Source organism: Periplaneta americana, chromosome 13 (genome assembly GCF_040183065.1).
Source record: "Periplaneta americana isolate PAMFEO1 chromosome 13, P.americana_PAMFEO1_priV1, whole genome shotgun sequence".
NCBI classification, from domain to species: Eukaryota; Metazoa; Arthropoda; class Insecta; order Blattodea; family Blattidae; genus Periplaneta; species Periplaneta americana.
In genome coordinates this window covers 954,805-972,574 of record NC_091129.1, presented here as the reverse complement: position 1 = coordinate 972,574, position 17,770 = coordinate 954,805, and positions in this window count along the sequence as shown.

Here is a 17,770-nt window from a genome sequence, read left to right as displayed (position 1 = left end):
TTATTTGTAGTACACGTCTACACAAATACTCCCAATTACACTATGTACCTTTTTTTCTTACTTGGTCAAACTCCCCTTTTGTATTTCTCCTACATTTCATTTCCTATTCTCTGTTTGATCATTAATCCTCTAACTACTATTCACTAAAATCTCAAATTCACTTTTTCTCTATAAATTATCATATTTAATTATTTGTCCTATTTGTTCTTTGACCTTTTATTCATTTACTGTTCCAACGTTCAAATGTTAGTACTAATTTTATGCTGTCCCTTGTTCTCTTAACCCTTTCTCACTATTTTCACTCATTCCTATTTGCGCTCACTTCCACTTTCTCACTATTCTGCTTACACCTAATCCATTGTCACTATTCCCACTTCCTATAAATACTTCCATTTTATTCTACACATCTGCTTATGGTCAACATGTACTTCTCTCAACTCGATATTAAAGATCATTTCACATAAATCTCTCACTTTCTCAAACGTATCCATCTCTTTTTCCCGGCCCCTTTCTTCGACCCCGAAAATTATTAAGTTATTTTTCCTCATCTTGAGATCGTAGTCACTCATCTTCTTCTTTAATTTGTTATTCTCTGTTATCAACTCTTCTATCTTTTCACTGATGTTTTCTACCTTCAGTCTTAAGTTTTCTAAAACCTGGTTCTTCATTTCTTCTTCTACTTGATTCAAGCCTGCATTATTATTCCTTTCCTCTCTACTTAATTCACTTACTTTATCATTTCCTGATGTCTGTTTCTGTAACCACTGTTCCATCTTCTCTTACTGTATTCTTCCTCAGGCCAATAGCCTTTATACTGTGTTAGAGAGTTGTGCACACGCGAATGTTCTCTCCGGCGTTCTGCTGTAAACTGCCTTTATTAAGATATCCGAACTATATTTCTCAGTTATATACACTCAGGGACAAAAAAACCCGGACACTTCTATATTGGCTTGTATTTTGTTGCCAATTATTTCAAAATGAAACAAAACCCATTTAAACAAAATAATGTTTCTTTAGCATCTTATACGACAACATTTGAAAAAAAAATCTCTGATGAGAAAATTTACAAAAATTACAAATGGCGTATAACTATGGCATCGATTGGTCTAACTGTTTTTTCATTTTATGGTGCCTTAAACATTAAAAACTCTTTTTAGTAACGGGTATTACCCCCTCTGGCTTGAATAACTGCATCCATACGTCTTGGCATGCTCTCAATTTGGTTAGGAATGTCTTCTTGAGGAATAAGTTCCCATTCTTCGCCAAGTGCTCGCCTCAACTCTTCTAACGATTCTGGTCTCGGTCGTCTATTCTTAACACGCCGTCCCAGCATGTCCCACACGTGTTCAATTGGGTTCATGTCTGGACTCCTTGCTGGCCATGGAAGAACATGGATTCCCACTTCTTGGAGATAATCTCCGACCGCATGGGCAATATGCGGCCGTGCATTATCATGCATTAAAACAAAATTATCGCCTACAAATTGGCCAAAAGGCACAACATGATCAGCCAAACATTCATTTATATACCTATCAGCTGTTAGTCTTCCATTTTCAACAAAAACCAACTCTGTACGAGCATCCGTACACACTCCTGCCCAAACCATCACTCCACCACCTCCATACGGCACATTTTCGGAAATGCAACACTGTGAAAATCGTTCTCCACTCCTTCTCCAAACTCTTTCACGTCCATCAGGTGAGCACAGATTGAAACGGGACTCATCGGTGAACAGAACACAGCTCCACTGTCCATTTCTCCAATCCCTGTGATCATTTGCAAAACGCAGTCGTTCAACTCGATGCATCCTGAGAAGTCTGGGACCAGTTGCAAGCCTACTTGATATCAGTCCACTTGCTTTCAACCTCCTTCTAACTGTTTTGGCCGAAATTGGGCGTCCATGCATGTTAACAAATTGCTGGGCTACACTAGTAGCTGGCAGGTTGCGCTCCCTAAGAACTCTCAACACCATATACCTGTCTTCATTTGGATTTGTAGCTCTTGGACGACCCGAACCTGGTCTTCTGGTATATTCTAGGGTCTCTCTATACCGTTTTATGGCATCATGGGTTGTGCTTCTAGCCATATTCATAACATTTGCAATGTAACGTACACTGCGTCCATCATCGTAAAGGGCTGCAGCTCGAGCCACATCTTCAGGTCGCATCTTGTTTTAAGACAAATGTTACAACCCCACTTAAACTCAGAAAATGTAAAAATAAAGAAATAACGAATGATAACGATAATGAAGCACAAAATGATTGAGACAAAATTGTTATAGCTGAGACTCTGAAAGCAAAATTGGAATATTTGGTTGTAATGGCTTGTTCATAAAACAAAAAACAATCAACAATGTATACACGTCTCCATAACAACAGATGGCTACCATAATATTGTATGAGAAGATAATGTTTTGCAAAATACCAGCAAATATTAAAGTGTCCGGTTTTTTTGTCCCTGAGTGTATTATACTACAGCACTACTGCGTTTTATCATGATCAACCGCCGGATTAAAGACATAGCAAATTATGTCGAAAATGAAATTTTGGAAAGAGTTCGTGCCAGTCCTTCTTTTGCGATTCAACTTGACGAATCGACTGATGTTGCCAATTTAGCTATTTTGTTACTTTTCGTCCGTTATATTAATGGGGAGTCTGTAGAAGAGCTACTATTCTGCAAACCCTTAAAACAGAGAACTACGGGAGGAGATATATTTAAGTTAACCGTCGAATAATTTCGCGAAAATCCAATAGACTGGACGGCATTTGTTCAGATGGTGCGAAATCTGCGACAGGGCGTTATGCTGGGTTTGTTGCCAAGGTGAAATTAGTAGCACCGAACGCTTCTTGGACACATTGTTGCATTCATAGACAGGCTCTTGTTTCTAAACGCATGCCCGATGGATTGAAATGTGAGCTGGACGATGCAGTGAAAATAATTAATTTTATTAAGGCTCGCCCTACAAATTCCCGCATCTTTGCAGTGCTTTATGAGGAAATGGGAATTTATAAGTGTTCATTGTCTCGCATTGAAATTAGGTGGCTATCTCGAGGTAGAACTATTTCCAGACTGTATGAGCTTAAAGACGAAGTTTACGTTTTTCTCACCAGCCATGCCTTTCACCAAGCAAAGTGCATGGAAGATGAAATCTGACTTCAGACTTTAGCTTATTTGACAGACATTTTCTAAAAAATTCACAGTTTAAACTTATCTCTCCAGGGCTCAAATATAAACGTTTATTTCGAATCATTCATTTAAAAAAATTTAATATTTGGGAAACGTGTTTCAATAGCAATCAAACCGAGTGCTTTGATACCCTTTACTACTTCCTGGTGGAAAATCATCTTTCTTTGGACGAAAATGTCAAGAACATGGTTAAAGAATATTTGAAGGGAATTGGAAAAACCTTCAGAGAATATTTCCCTGCTATGTCCAATAATAACAATTGGATTCGCACTCCCTTCGATGAGTCAACATTCTAGAATCCACATTAAGCGTAGATGAAAAAGAGCAACTTCTTGAAATTTCGACTAATTTCCACTTACAGAAAAGTTATAAATCTTTGTCATTAATTGGTTTTTGGTTGAGTTTAAGGGAGTTCCCAGTGTTAGCGAATAAAGCCATAACGGCTTTTCCACATATTTGTGCGGAAAGTCGTTTTCTTTATATACTTACTTACTGGCTTTTAAGGAGCCCGGAGGTTCATTGCCGCCCTCAATAAGCCCGCCATTGGTCCCTATCCTGAGAAAGATTAATCCAGTCTCTATCATCATATCCCACCTCCCACAAATCCATTTTAATATTATCCTCCCATCTACGTCTCGGACTCCCCAAAGGTCTTCTTCCCTCCGGCCTCCCAACTAACACTCTATATGCATTTCTGGATTCGCCCATACGTGCTACATGCCCTGCCCATCTCAAACGTCTGGATTTAATGTTCCTAATTATGTCAGGTGAAGAATACAATGCGTGCAGTTCTGCGTTGTGTAACTTTCTCCGTTCTCCTGTAACTTCATCCCTCTTAGCCCCAAGTATTTTCCTAAGCACCTTATTCCCAAATACCCTTAACCTATGTTCCTCTCTCAATTTCTTCACATACCTATTTTAAAAATTAATACAGAAACAGACTTTGTGCTGAAAGTGATTTGAGACTTCATTTAACTTCTGTGGTTCCTGACTTAAAACTTCTATGCCATGGAAAGCAGGCGCAACCTTCTCACTGAATTCCAAGGAAGAGGCGAGTAATTACAATGAAAACTTGTATTTATTATTGCAACTAGGCCTGCACTTTATGTAACTTTTAAGCCGTAACTAGAGTAACTATAGGTTTTAACCGTTAAGGGTTAAGTTAATTTAAGGTTATTAAACCTTTTGCTTGGAATTAAATTTTATGCATGTCTACTGTATGTAGGCCTACATTTAAAAGGTTCACCCAACTCAGATCGTCGTGGAAGGGGTTCGCGAGTCGAAAAAGGTTGGGAACCGTTGCATTACACAATCTCAAATTACAAGGTACAAGCACGCAAAATGCTTTTTTCCTAGTTGGAGGTTTCCTTATCTCGAGTCTGTTGGTCCAGAGCGTTCCCTCATCTACGTCAACCGTTACGAATGTACAATACAGCAGATCTGCATGATACAAGATGTGATATTAGCAGGATGGATCTTGTGCGCACTTTCTTATGTAAGTAGTACAGAGCCCTTGAAATTTAAATGTCTACCTAACCTCTGCATTCAGTTCTAGGATACATTCACTAATCTATGGTCAATTAATAAAGACTTTAAATCATGACTTACTTCAATAATACACATTATACGCCTACCCTAATTTGGTATCGATGGGGTAAATTAATTATAGTTAAACTTAGGGTTATTATCACGATAACAAGATGCCAACATACTTGAAAATGCAATAGAATCATGCTAGAAGGTCAAAGTGCTAACAAATAAAAAACTGACTGCAAACTTTTATCATGACTATTACACTTTTACTATGTCATACTACTTTTCACCAATAAAACGGTACGAAAGGACGTATTTCAAACAATCATGGCTGCTTATCGCACAATTTTATCGCATCCCTAGCATTTGTTTAATTTTATCGCGTCCCTAGCATTTGTTTCTTTTTTCATTTTTGTTTTATTTACCGATAAGCTACTATGATATAATGTATAATCAGTTTTTTAACTGGCCACCTATGCTTATCTTTTTACATGAATTAGTTTATCGCATTAACGTTTTCGATACCTTTTTGTATCATCATCAGAAGCATATGCATAATAATAATTAAAATTAAAAACCTAGCCAGTTCGTGTGTATATCGTGAAAACTGTACAAAAGATAAGCATAGGTGGCCAATTAAAAAGCTGATTATACATTTGTTTCTTTGTTTGCCAAAAAAAAAAAACTCAAAATTACAAACCACTCCAGTCGATGCACGACACTCTCAAATATGACTCGTATTGGCATTCAAGAACAAGAATTAATAAAGATCTCTGGTCATACCTTCATCTTCTCTGAAATCCTATTTACAAATAAATGAAGAGCACCATTCGGAAATCCTGAATACGTTGAGGAATACACCATGTACATCAACGAGTTCCAATTCTTTTAAGCACACGTCTAATACAAAACACTAACACCAACCACTAAAACATTCAAATTTGAAAATTTTACTTTCAATAATTGTCTTTTAAAATTATTCATGTTTACTTTTATATCATTATCGTTAATTAAAACTTTTCTTCTTTATGTCATCATCCCTAATTAAAGCTTTTCTAACACTTCTTTATATTATTTAGGTTATGTTTGTTATAGCTTCTGCTATATGATATTATGGATAGTCACGTATCAGAGATTGTTTACTACTAAGATTTATTGAAAATCATCTGTCAAGTGACGTTGATTACTGGGATCCGGATAATTGAAGTGGAATGCAACTCTTTTAATAAAAATGAAACTGAATCAACAAAGCCTTCTTGACTAGTAATCGTCCACAGAGTTCAATGAAGATTCCATAGTTGGCACACCTGATAACATCACATAATCATAAAACACTACTGCCATCTAGCGTAATGTTGAGATGGTACAATAATACATTTGAAAACAGATGTATTTTCGTAAGTCAATTAATATTTTATTGTATTGGAGTACTTCGTTACTTCTAATCTTTATATACTTTCTTTTAATCGTGTAATAGTCAATCAAATCCCACTCGAGTTTTGATTTTCTCTAGATAAATCAAACCCTCTAGTGAGATTACTGTTGATAAAAAAAACTGTGGGTTTCTAAACTCAAAAAAGACTGTTCTTGTACCCAAATTCCTCCAGCCACCCTAAGCTACATAATTTGAATAAAGGTGAATATTTAGATATGTTCTACATATTATTCAGGTCTTCTTAAAGAACCGTCACTTCGTTATTACTTTCAGCTGTGCATTACTTTATTTTAAAATTCATTTTAATCATTACTGAAAAGACAATTGAATTCGAGGAAAGTAGTAAATTTTATAAACCATTCGTATCAAAAAAGCAATGGCATTACGCTGCTTGTATTCCTTATTTAATCATCATCATCATCATCATCATCCTTCACGAATTAGGCCTCTGTAGACCTGTTTCGGCCCCATCTAGCAGTCTTCTTAACGGTCTTCCTGGTCGACGATGTCCTCTAGGTTTATATTGCATCATAATTTTTGGGATTTTTTAATTTTCCATTCTTCTTACATGATCTAGCCAATTGAATTTGTTTGTATCTGCTGATCTTTTCTTCTACTGACTCTACTTCTGATTGTTCTAAAATTTCTTCATTCCTTTTTCGGTCTAAAAGTGTATATCCTGCTGTCCTCCTGAAAAATTTCATTTCCGTTGCTTTGATTCTGTTCATGTCTTTTTTCTTTAATGTCCAAATCTCGCTTCCGTATAAAAGGGAGGGTAATGCTAGTGTATTATATATTTTTATTCTTGTAGATTTTTGTACTAATTTAGCTTTTAATGTATTGTTTATTATTCCTAGAATTTGTGTAAATTTGGTAATTTTCTTGTTCACATATTTTTCATTTTGATAATATATTTCACAACCCAGATAATTGAAATTTTGCACTTGTTCGAGGCATTGGGTATTGTGTATTATCTTACTTCTGACTGGGTCTTGTCCTAAAAATGCCATTACTTTTGATTTTTGTGCTGAAATTTCCATCCCAAAATCTTTTAATATTTTATTTAATGTATACAATCCTCTTTGTAAATTATCCTCTGAATTGGAAATTATGACTTGATCATCGGCATAGAGTAAGGTATTTAATGTTAGAGCACTGGTTATTTTGATTCCTGATGTGTAGATTTGGTTCCATTTTAAAATAATTTCATTTATATAAATATTAAATAAAGTTGGTGATAGTGGACAACCTTGTCGAGCTCCATTATTAACTAAATTTCTTTCGGATATACAGTTATTTATTTTGACACTTATTTTGCTGTCTGTGTAGATTTCTATTATATTTTGCAATAGCAAATTTGGAATATTTTTATCTTGTAATATGTCGAATAAAAGGTCTCTTCGGACTTTATTAAAAGCTTTCACAAAATCAATAAAAGCTATGTGGGGTTCTAAATTAAATTCTCTTCTTTTTTCTAACAATAGTTTGATACTAAATAATGGATCTACACATGACCTTCCTTTTCTAAAGCCATTTTGATACTCCTGACGGAAAGTTTCAGCATGATTTTTTTTTTTTTCATTTAAAATCCTACTAAATATCTTATAGCATGTGTTGAGGATACTAATCCCTCTATAGTTTTCAACATTCTGTTTATCCTTATTTAATGAAAGATAAAATTGTCTTGCATATGAAGAAGTTTGTGGACTCTCTTGAGAAGATGCTGAACCAAAAACATAATTCACAAGAAATAAAACGTTTTTTATTCATCTGATGGGAAGAGCGGGTGCGAGTCCAATGAAGACAATACAGTACAACAGACACGTGTGCACCCCCGGAATACAACATTAGGTTCACTGCATTACAGTGAGGTAAGCCACGGTCCAGCTGAATATAACGTACAGAAATAATAGGACATAATAATATGTGAACCGCAAGAAGTACCGGTAGCTGTAAACTCAATATTAAACATCCGGTGGAGCCAGCACTGGATAATGACACGTTTCACATGCCAGAGCCAATTTGAATGAAAACTGATGCTGATAAAAATAAAATTTGGAAGGGGATGTCGCTTATTACGGCTGCATTAATAGCTTTGATCCTGGAAATTAACTTTTTGAAGAAATATAGGGTGAGTTAAAATCCTCATCCATATTTAATTGCACGACGCTGCATATACAGCATATAATAATTTTACAAATTTCAAATTACTATTTAATACAACAACGAATATTGGCTTCGATTCTGAATATTTGTGTGTAATTTAATTAGTGGAATGATAAGTGAACACACCTATCCGCGCTACTACAGCGCCGCGCCGCGTTACACCGCTACGTACACTAGTAGCTGTGGTCATAGTTTATGTAAGATACGCAGACAGGCTAAAGGCTCATTCACAATGAAAATTAAACATAACGTAAGCGTTAACTTAAGAATATAAACGTTACGGTAAAATCAAGAAGTCATACCATCATTCACGATGGGAACATAAACATAACAGCAAACATACTTGGTAACCATGGAAACATAACAACGACGCCATTTCCTCATATTCTGTCGTATACTTCAGCGCTCCACGATTGTGTTCTGTTTGCAAATCACGTAAGCATAAGCATGAAAGTTTGGAGTTTGCAAACTTTCTTACGATAATGTTTATGTCAATGCTTATGTGAATCATTGTGAATGATCCCATTTGGTAGCCTGGGCGCAAACTTCTGTGTTTATGTTACGGTTATGTTTAATTTTCATTGTGAATGGGCCTTTAAGCTCTATCATCAAGTAACATCCTGTGTTAAGTTTTTAAAGTAACCTTATACGATAAAGTACGCTTTTCATTATTGGCCACATTGTGTTAAGTAGGCCTTCCTTTTTGACATCGAAGTAGGTTCTTTATTTTACATACAGTACTTTATTTCTCTGTTACAACAAGGACAGTCATAAACAAATTTAAAGCTGTGAAATAATAAACATTTATTTTGTGTTATAAGTCAAGAAACTAGTTCTAGTACAGAGCGCCACTGTACTTATTATGGCAGTGTGTCTCAAAGTTCAAGTCTATACTACAAGGACATCATTTTATTTTTACTTCAATTTTTATTGTACCTGAGTTTGTGAATGTACTTCACTCCCACCCCTTCTACTAATGAAGTTCAACCGTCCTCCACACAGATCCAAGATCGCATATACAGTCATAGTAGCCTTACGGTCATAGTAAACAGTACGTTCCAAAATTATGTTAGCGTTTTCCAGTGACGAAAGAACTTTCAATATTGAATCAATTTCGCAGAGGTACTGTCGTCCATTTGCCTACGTCGCATCCCGGTTTCCCCCACCTGCTTTTATTCGCCAGCTAGTGGCTGGGCTGTCTTAGCTCTATTCTGAAAACATTAATTTCTGTTAGGAATTGGACGTCTACGTAAAATTATACAACTGTTTAAAATAACTTAAATAAAAGGGCCTCGTTAAGTGATTAACTGTCACGTGATTTCCCCCTTTCTACGACCCTACGACATAACCACTTGGACGGACAGTAGATAGCATGTCTAAGTAATTTTATCTTTTCCGATCGAGCAGAAGTGAAGATTGAATTTACAGTACGCAAGGTACTCTTTTATAGAGTAGGTACAGAATTATTTCAACATGAGTTACTAGTACGAAGAACGAAACTGGTAATTGGGATTAGGTACAATAATCTATAGTGCGATAATATGCTCATTAGAACTGAAGCCTGTATCGAAATGAACAGCCACCATTTTAAAAAATGTGTTTAAATATCTATATTATGATTATTTTTCAATTTAACTTCATTCTCTATAGTGTATGCTAATGTGCTGTAGACAGTATAATATACACTGCATAATGAATACGTCCGCATGGACAGCTCAGTTCGTGAGTAAAACACTCATTGTTAATACTGTACTGTATTTTGATTAAACAAAAACCTAATGAAAATGATCAAACTCAAAAGCGCAATATTTCCTAGTTTACATAAATGGATGAACTACTTTTCTTCCCTCCTATACCTAGTAAAGTGATTTGTTTGTATATTACCCCAGTATCATCGAACTCCAGTCGTGGAAGGGGGTAGCAAACGGCGTTGATCCAGAGGTATAGGCAAGTTAATATTAAAAATGTTAGTAAAAATAAAATTATGTCCCTGTACATGGTAATAACTAGCAACCAGCTGACTTGTAAACTACACACTAGAGGGCTTTGAACATGTATGCCGGAATCATGGCCTTCTTCATGGACTATTTTTCTGAAAGCCATGACATTACGGTATAGCACTAAATTAAGAAGGCAGTGTCCTAATGCAGTTTCATTACGAGTTATCAGCTGTTATTTTTGGAAATTCGAATTCTTTGTTTATAAACAGTTTTCCAGTAAACAGTTCATGAAACTTGATTGTCAGGTTTATGAACTGAATGGTAATTTCGTCAGACACTAGAAAAGAAACGTAGAAAGAATTAAAATTGTAAAAGATGTTCAAAATATAGCTATCTATGAAAATTACGTTTGGCTATCAACAATCGAAATTCTCGTATATGTGGAAAAGATAAGAGCCTGAAATATTACAATACTAGCCGTACCCGTGCGCTCCGCTGCACCTGTTATAAATAAATATAAAGGAATTACATAATTAAAATAGGACGTTTTATCCAGGGAACATTCGTGTTTGATAGAAGGATAAATCGTTTAATATGTTACTTAATTTAAGTTGTATTTAAATAATCAAAATGCGGTCATTTTGGTCCAGGGAGCAATCATTTAGTGCAATGACAATTCCTTTAACATGTTTCTTAATTGTTATTACATGCAACCATAGTTTAACGAAGATTGACATATCATTTAGTTTTAATGTGTATACTTTATATTACTTGCTATATGTTTCAGAAGTTACTGTAATAACATTATAGCATTATGTCCATCTAGAGAAACTACACTTTCCAATGGTGAAATAATAATTAAACAATTAATTAGCTTCCGATATTACTTCATACAAACACAGAAACATTCTCTCTAGGCTATGTTTAATAGCTCTCGATTGTTGTTGTCCAAGGCCCCTTATAGACGAAGTCATTTGTTTTTATTTCAGTACAGCGCCTTAGATGGCGTTGTTATTTTAATTTTAAAACTCATTTATCTCATTAAATATCAGTCCTATCAAAATTTTGTATAGAATAAAACTTATCAAAAATTATTAAAAAAAACGTTTGTTATGTAATATTTTTCATGAAAATCAATAATAAGCGAGATATTTCGATTTATTTAATTCAGGCCCCCTTATAACCCCCCTTTTAAACAACGTATTTTGAATGCCATATAGCCTAAAATCTAAGTTACAACGAACTTAATTTATATTCTAATTTTCATATAAATCATTTCAGCCATTATCGCGTGAAAAGGTAACTAACATCCAGACAGAGGCAGGCAGACAGACAAACAGACAGACAAAAGTTTGAAAAAAGCGATTTTCGGTTTCAGGATGGTTAATTATACATGTTAACATGAATTATTTTCGGAAAATCGAAAATTACCAGAAAAATTTTGGCTACAGATTTATTATTAGTATAGATTTAAAAAATGTACCGCACATACCAACAGTGTCAATGTTCCAAGTTAACGTCTTATTCTACATTGAACTCACATTTTATTTCCAAAGCATCATCAGATTTCATAACCCCAATTGTTAATGAGGTATCCATGTTTGTTTAGTATACAAGTCAACAATCAAGCAAGCATTTTCGTTTACTAGCTACTACAGACTTGATTGCTATCCACTACGTAGCTTTGGATCATAACTTCTGATGTCACATCCGGCTATTTAGTCAACAATCTAGTTCACTCCAGCTGAAAGTGTAGCTTTGAAACACGGCCTATGTTGGGGCTGCACCCTCACTTGTTTTTACATTTTAAGAGGTTATGTGCAACATGGAATTTCCTGGAAGCAACCACCGAGCCATTCGTCTCTTTAAACCTCGTGTCCAATTCCGAATAGCACTTCCGGTTCTTGTTTCTATACATCCATGAGGTCACCATCGCGCAGCGAATTCCGTCCTCAAGGCACAGACAAAAGACATAGGTGTAGGGGTTGGCAGAGGGCCCCGGTTCGATTCCCAGTCGGGTTGAATTTCCTGGTTGAGGTTTTTCAGGGCTTTCCCTCAACCGTAAGGCAAATGCCAGGAAATTCGGGCCGCAACATCTCCGAATATCACCGGCCTCATTCATCACCGAAATCACATTCATAACAAATCAGTAATAGCTGTAACTACAGACGCCATTTAGCTCACAATAGAACCAGTCTCAACAACAGTAATAATAGTAATAATGTTTGTTTTGTTTTTTTCTTATTATGTATTTTGTGTATGTATCTGTTAAGCCACCTGTAATTGGAAGCCTGCTACTGTTGGTGGTGGATTTAAATAAAATAAAAATGAAATACAATAAATAATAATAATAATAATAATAATAATAATAATAATAATAATAATAATAATAATAATATGCTTCTTGTCTATGCGGATGACGTGAATATGTTAGGAGAAAATCCACAAACGATTAGGGAAAACACGGAAATTTTAATTGAAGCAAGTAAAGCGATAGGTTTGGAAGTAAATCCCGAAAAGACAAAGTATATGATTATGTCTCGTGACCAGAATATTGTACGAAATGGAAACATAAAAATTGGAAATTTATCCTTCGAAGGGGTGGAAAAATTCAAATATTTTGGAGCAACAGTAACAAATATATATATGACACTCGGGAGGAAATTAAACGCAGAATAAATATGGGAAATGCCTGTTATTATTCGGTTGAGAAGCTTTTATCATCTAGTCTGCTGTCAAAAAATCTGAAAGTTAGAATTTATAAAACAGTTATATTACCGGTTGTTCTGTATGGTTGTGAAACTTGGACTCTCACTTTGAGAGAGGAACAGAGATTAAGGGTGTTTGAGAATAAGGTGCTTAGGAAAATATTTGGGGCTAAGAGGGATGAAGTTACAGGAGAATGGAGAAAGTTACACAACGCAGAACTGCACGCATTGTATTCTTCACCTGACATAATTAGGAACATTAAATCCACACGTTTGAGATGGGCAGGGCATGTAGCACGAATGGGCGAATCCAGAAATGCATATAGAGTGTTAGTTGGGAGACCGGAGGGAAAAAAACCTTTGGGGAGGCCGAGACGTAGATGGGAGGATAATATTAAAATGGATTTGAGGGAGGTGGGATATGATGATAGAGACTGGATTAATCTTGCACAGGATAGGGACCGATGGTGGGCTTATGTGAGGGCGGCAATGAACCTTCGGGTTCCTTAAAAGCCATTTGTAATTAAGTAATAATAATAATAATAAAAATAATAATAACAATAACAATAATAACAATAACAATAATGATTTATTTTAGCTGGCAGAGTTAAGGCCGTAAGGCCTTCTCTTCCACTCAACCAACAAAAAGTGTATATACATATGCATGAACTTACAAACAATTCAACAATTTGATTTAGATGAGAGTTACATGTATACAAGAGTTATTTACGAATTAAACAACAAAATACTATGAACTAATTAAACACTGAAATACAAACTATGTAGCAGAATTAAGCTAAAATACATAGAATGTTAATATATTTCAAATAATATTAGATAATAGAAAGAGATTATTATGAGACAATTTTGAAAATACAGCACAATCAGGATGATGTCTAAAGGAAGGAGTAACAATGTAGTCAGTGATAGTTTAAGTCAGTATGACTGGAGTGAAATACTAATACGGTTATCTTTTAAGCCGTTTTTAAAAGTGTTTATTGTCTTGCAGCCCCTAATACTTTGTGACAAGGAATTCCATTGACGCGAGGTGGATACTGTAAAAGATGATGAATAACGAGATGTTCTATGAAGAGGTATACTTAACGCGCCACAGATAAGTGATCTGGTATTTACGTCGTGGTTAGAGTATAGATAAGAGAAACGAGACGAAAGGTAATTTGGTGTTGAGGTGTGCAGAATTCGAAAGAGTAAAGACGAAGAGTGTAAAGTTCTACGTTCTTTAAGATGGAGCCACGAAAGACTTGCGAAGGACGGTGATATGTGATAGTATCGTGAGATGTACACAGACCTTCGGATTTCACTCAAAATATTAACTCACGACATGACCAAAGATGTTAAAAGCGAGTATAAATAACAGCAAAAAAAAAAAAAAGATATAGACCATGTCTATTGTTGACGTTGGGTATTGTTCTTTCGTTGTGTACTCTTCATCTTAACAAGAAATAAACATCATGCATCTTATTACAACCAAACTTCACTTAATTTTTTTGAATACTTCTTAAGGACGAAATGAGTGTTACAACAGGGCTTAATAAATTTATTCTTCAAACTTACTTCCGCACTGGAGTTTTAGTTTCAAAGCAGTATCATTGTGACGTTAATCATTGCGTGAATAAATTGGCCACAATTTCAGCAACTTCCTCGACGGAACCTTCTCAGGATTCTTAATACGCAAATTCAAAATGTCGTCGGTTTACAAGCAAAAAGATATTAAGTCGGAAACATTACTTCCGAGAAAAAGGCGTGTATAATATAGGGGAGAATCGGGTAGTATCGGACATCGGGTAGTATCGGACAGTGCGTCTTTTTTCATCTACCGCCATATGGTAGTACCTGAATGACATGGTTACGTTTCTCTATGCGACATCACAGAAACGTAACCATGTCAATCAGGTACTATCATCGTGTGGTAGATGAAAGAAACTCACTGTCCGATACTACCCGATGTCCGATACTACCCGACTCTCCCCTTCATAACGGATCTGCATGAACTTAGAACTGAAAATAAAATAAATATAAAGATAATCAACTTAGCAAAATTAAAATTTTGAGGATTCATTTTGTCAAGAACTTTCAAACGCCTTTTCCTCAAAAGTAATATTTTTGACTTAATGTGTTTTGCTTGTAAACCGACGATGTTCTTGTTTGTGTAAAATAATGCATGTTTTCTGAAAAAACGGACATATTTAAAAAAAACTTAAAATACTAGTTGAGAGGCTCAGACATTCGTAAGTGCCACAAATTATTAAATCTATAAAACCTTAACTGTCTTTGTTCAGAATCGGCACAAAAACCTATGACGTCATGAACGTAAAAACTAGTACCGTAAGCTTCCATTCAAAACTGAACACGGAATATAAGCAATTCCAACCTATGAATTGCTGAATGAATTATATATTTTGATGTTTCTTTATTTCAGTGATTTATATCTCTATCAAGGGGCATATTAAAAATATTTGCTGTAGATCTGTGATTACGGTATCAGACGGACATAAAAAGAATTCACGTGTAACATTTTTTGACGTGCAGAATCTTGAAAAGTAAACATTTTCTCATATCTTATCTTGTAAAATGTGCTTCTTTCGTTGAAGAAGCATTCGACGATTGTAGTTAAGAAACAGATCAAAAGACATTCCGATGTTAGTTCTAATATTTTAAATGTTACTTGCAATAATTTTGCTTGCACTTTATATGCAAAAAAAAAATCATGTATACAACTACTAGAGGATAAAGTAACTTTACGTTACTCTTGGTTCTTGCGATAAATGAACCACTCATGGTAATGTAGCCACTTGTTATATAAGGGCCATGTCAACTGGTTTTGTATTTAAAACAATTATTTTCCATAAAAACCTAATTCTGTATACCTGAAAGATTAGATTTCCATAATATATACGTCACTGTGTACGTTAACAGAAAACCACAATTCCAAGTCACACAGAGATTGTGTGCACTCGATGTGGGTCTCTGGCGTTTCGTCAGCCCACGCGAGTTGTGTGGATATAAATGGAAAAGTTGAGACGGTATCGGGTGGAGTTCCCGGGTAGCTCAGTTGGGAGAGCGCTGGTACGTTCAACCAGAGGTCCCGGGATCGATACCCGGCCCCGGAACAATTTTTCCCTTCTAATTATTGCAATTCTGTATGTTAAAATACGCAATATAGTCCAGGAGACATGAATATATAACATTTTAAAGTAAAAGTAGACATGTTATCATAAACAGCACATTTAAATCTTGTTAACTGACTGATAATTTCAGTCGTGGTTTTGTTGCCAATGTCGGCTATGGTGGGAGTTCCTGGATCTGATCGAAGAAGAAAGATATATCTGTGGAGAAATCTTCTGTCGTAGTTAAACAAGTGAAACACCAAGAGTTATAAATAAGCGTGGACAGTTTGTGTTTCAAAATGATTAATTTTCAGAGTAAAATTTTGTGATTGTATTAACTGTTTCCTTTTATGCCTTTAATTAGTTGCATTTTCAGGTGTTTGGAGAAAATAATGAGAAAATAACTGAAATTTAATATTTTAACTATTTTGTCACACCAGTAATAAGTTATAAATATTCTGTATGTCCCTGGTCAAACGCAAATCCAAGTTTAAAAAAGGTGATCTCGTTCTAAAAATTTCACAGATACACAAAGAAAATGTCCCACTCTTTCAGGACTTACCAATTAGCAGAGTTACTGAATGAACTACATGAATGCGCAATGCCAATGGAAAATTCTGTCACACCGTAACATTTACTCTTCCCTCTCCCCCTTTTCTTAGACAAAAGATATGGATTTCATAATTGTGGATCAAGAATTAGGTAACTAGAGGTATACACCATAGCTTTTTCGACTGCCTACAAGGTAAGGTGTAATTAAATATCTGTCATACCCAAATCCATTTTAACTACCACGTTTTTATATGTTGAGTCTGAACAGTTTCATTTGTAGACTTTGCACGGGAAAGAAACGCAGGAAGAATTCGGTGAGAAAAGAAGATGAAAATTAACGAACGAATAATAAAAATCTATAATAAGAAGAAGGGACTGATTAAAGGCGATACAGAAGAGAATGAGGAAGAAGTGCGGAAAAATAGGAGAGAGCGGCCGGAGGAATGGAGAGCCAAGGAAATGAGAAAGGACAAGCAGAACAGTTCCAAACACGAAAAGAGAGACGGCGGGTAGTACAGACGAAAGTATAAAGGTGGAGAGCGGGAAATGAAGGAAGGAAAAGAAATAAATGAGAAGGGGAACCGAGAAAGAACAGTGGAAAGTAGGAAATGAAACAGACCTACACGGAAAAGAGGAAGTGAAAAAGAATGACAATCGGATCTGAACAGAAGACAGAAGAGCGGAGACATGGCGAGAAAGGGAGCACAGACGAGGGTGGGAGACGATACAAAGAAAAGAAGGATAGACGAAAATGAAGAAACATAGGCCGGTATAATGGAGCACGAGGAGAGACGAAAATAAAAGAGTAGGAAGAGAGGACGAAAATAGAATACAGGCGAACGAATGAATTAATTATATTAATACGAATCCCTTCAACCTAGACCTGAAAGAGGGCCCGTTATACTTCCTATCCTCGGACATTTACCTGACCCTTCACTGGTCTACAACGTGTAGTTAGCTAAGGGCCATGTTCTATGTTTCTGAACAGGCGTACGTGCAAATTAGACCTACAGAGCATCGTTGTTATTTTGTTTGATTTGTGTTAATTGCTTTACTAAGCTATTTTGTTCAATGTGTGATTAATTGCTTTATTAAGTTTTTTGTTTAATTTGTGATTAATTG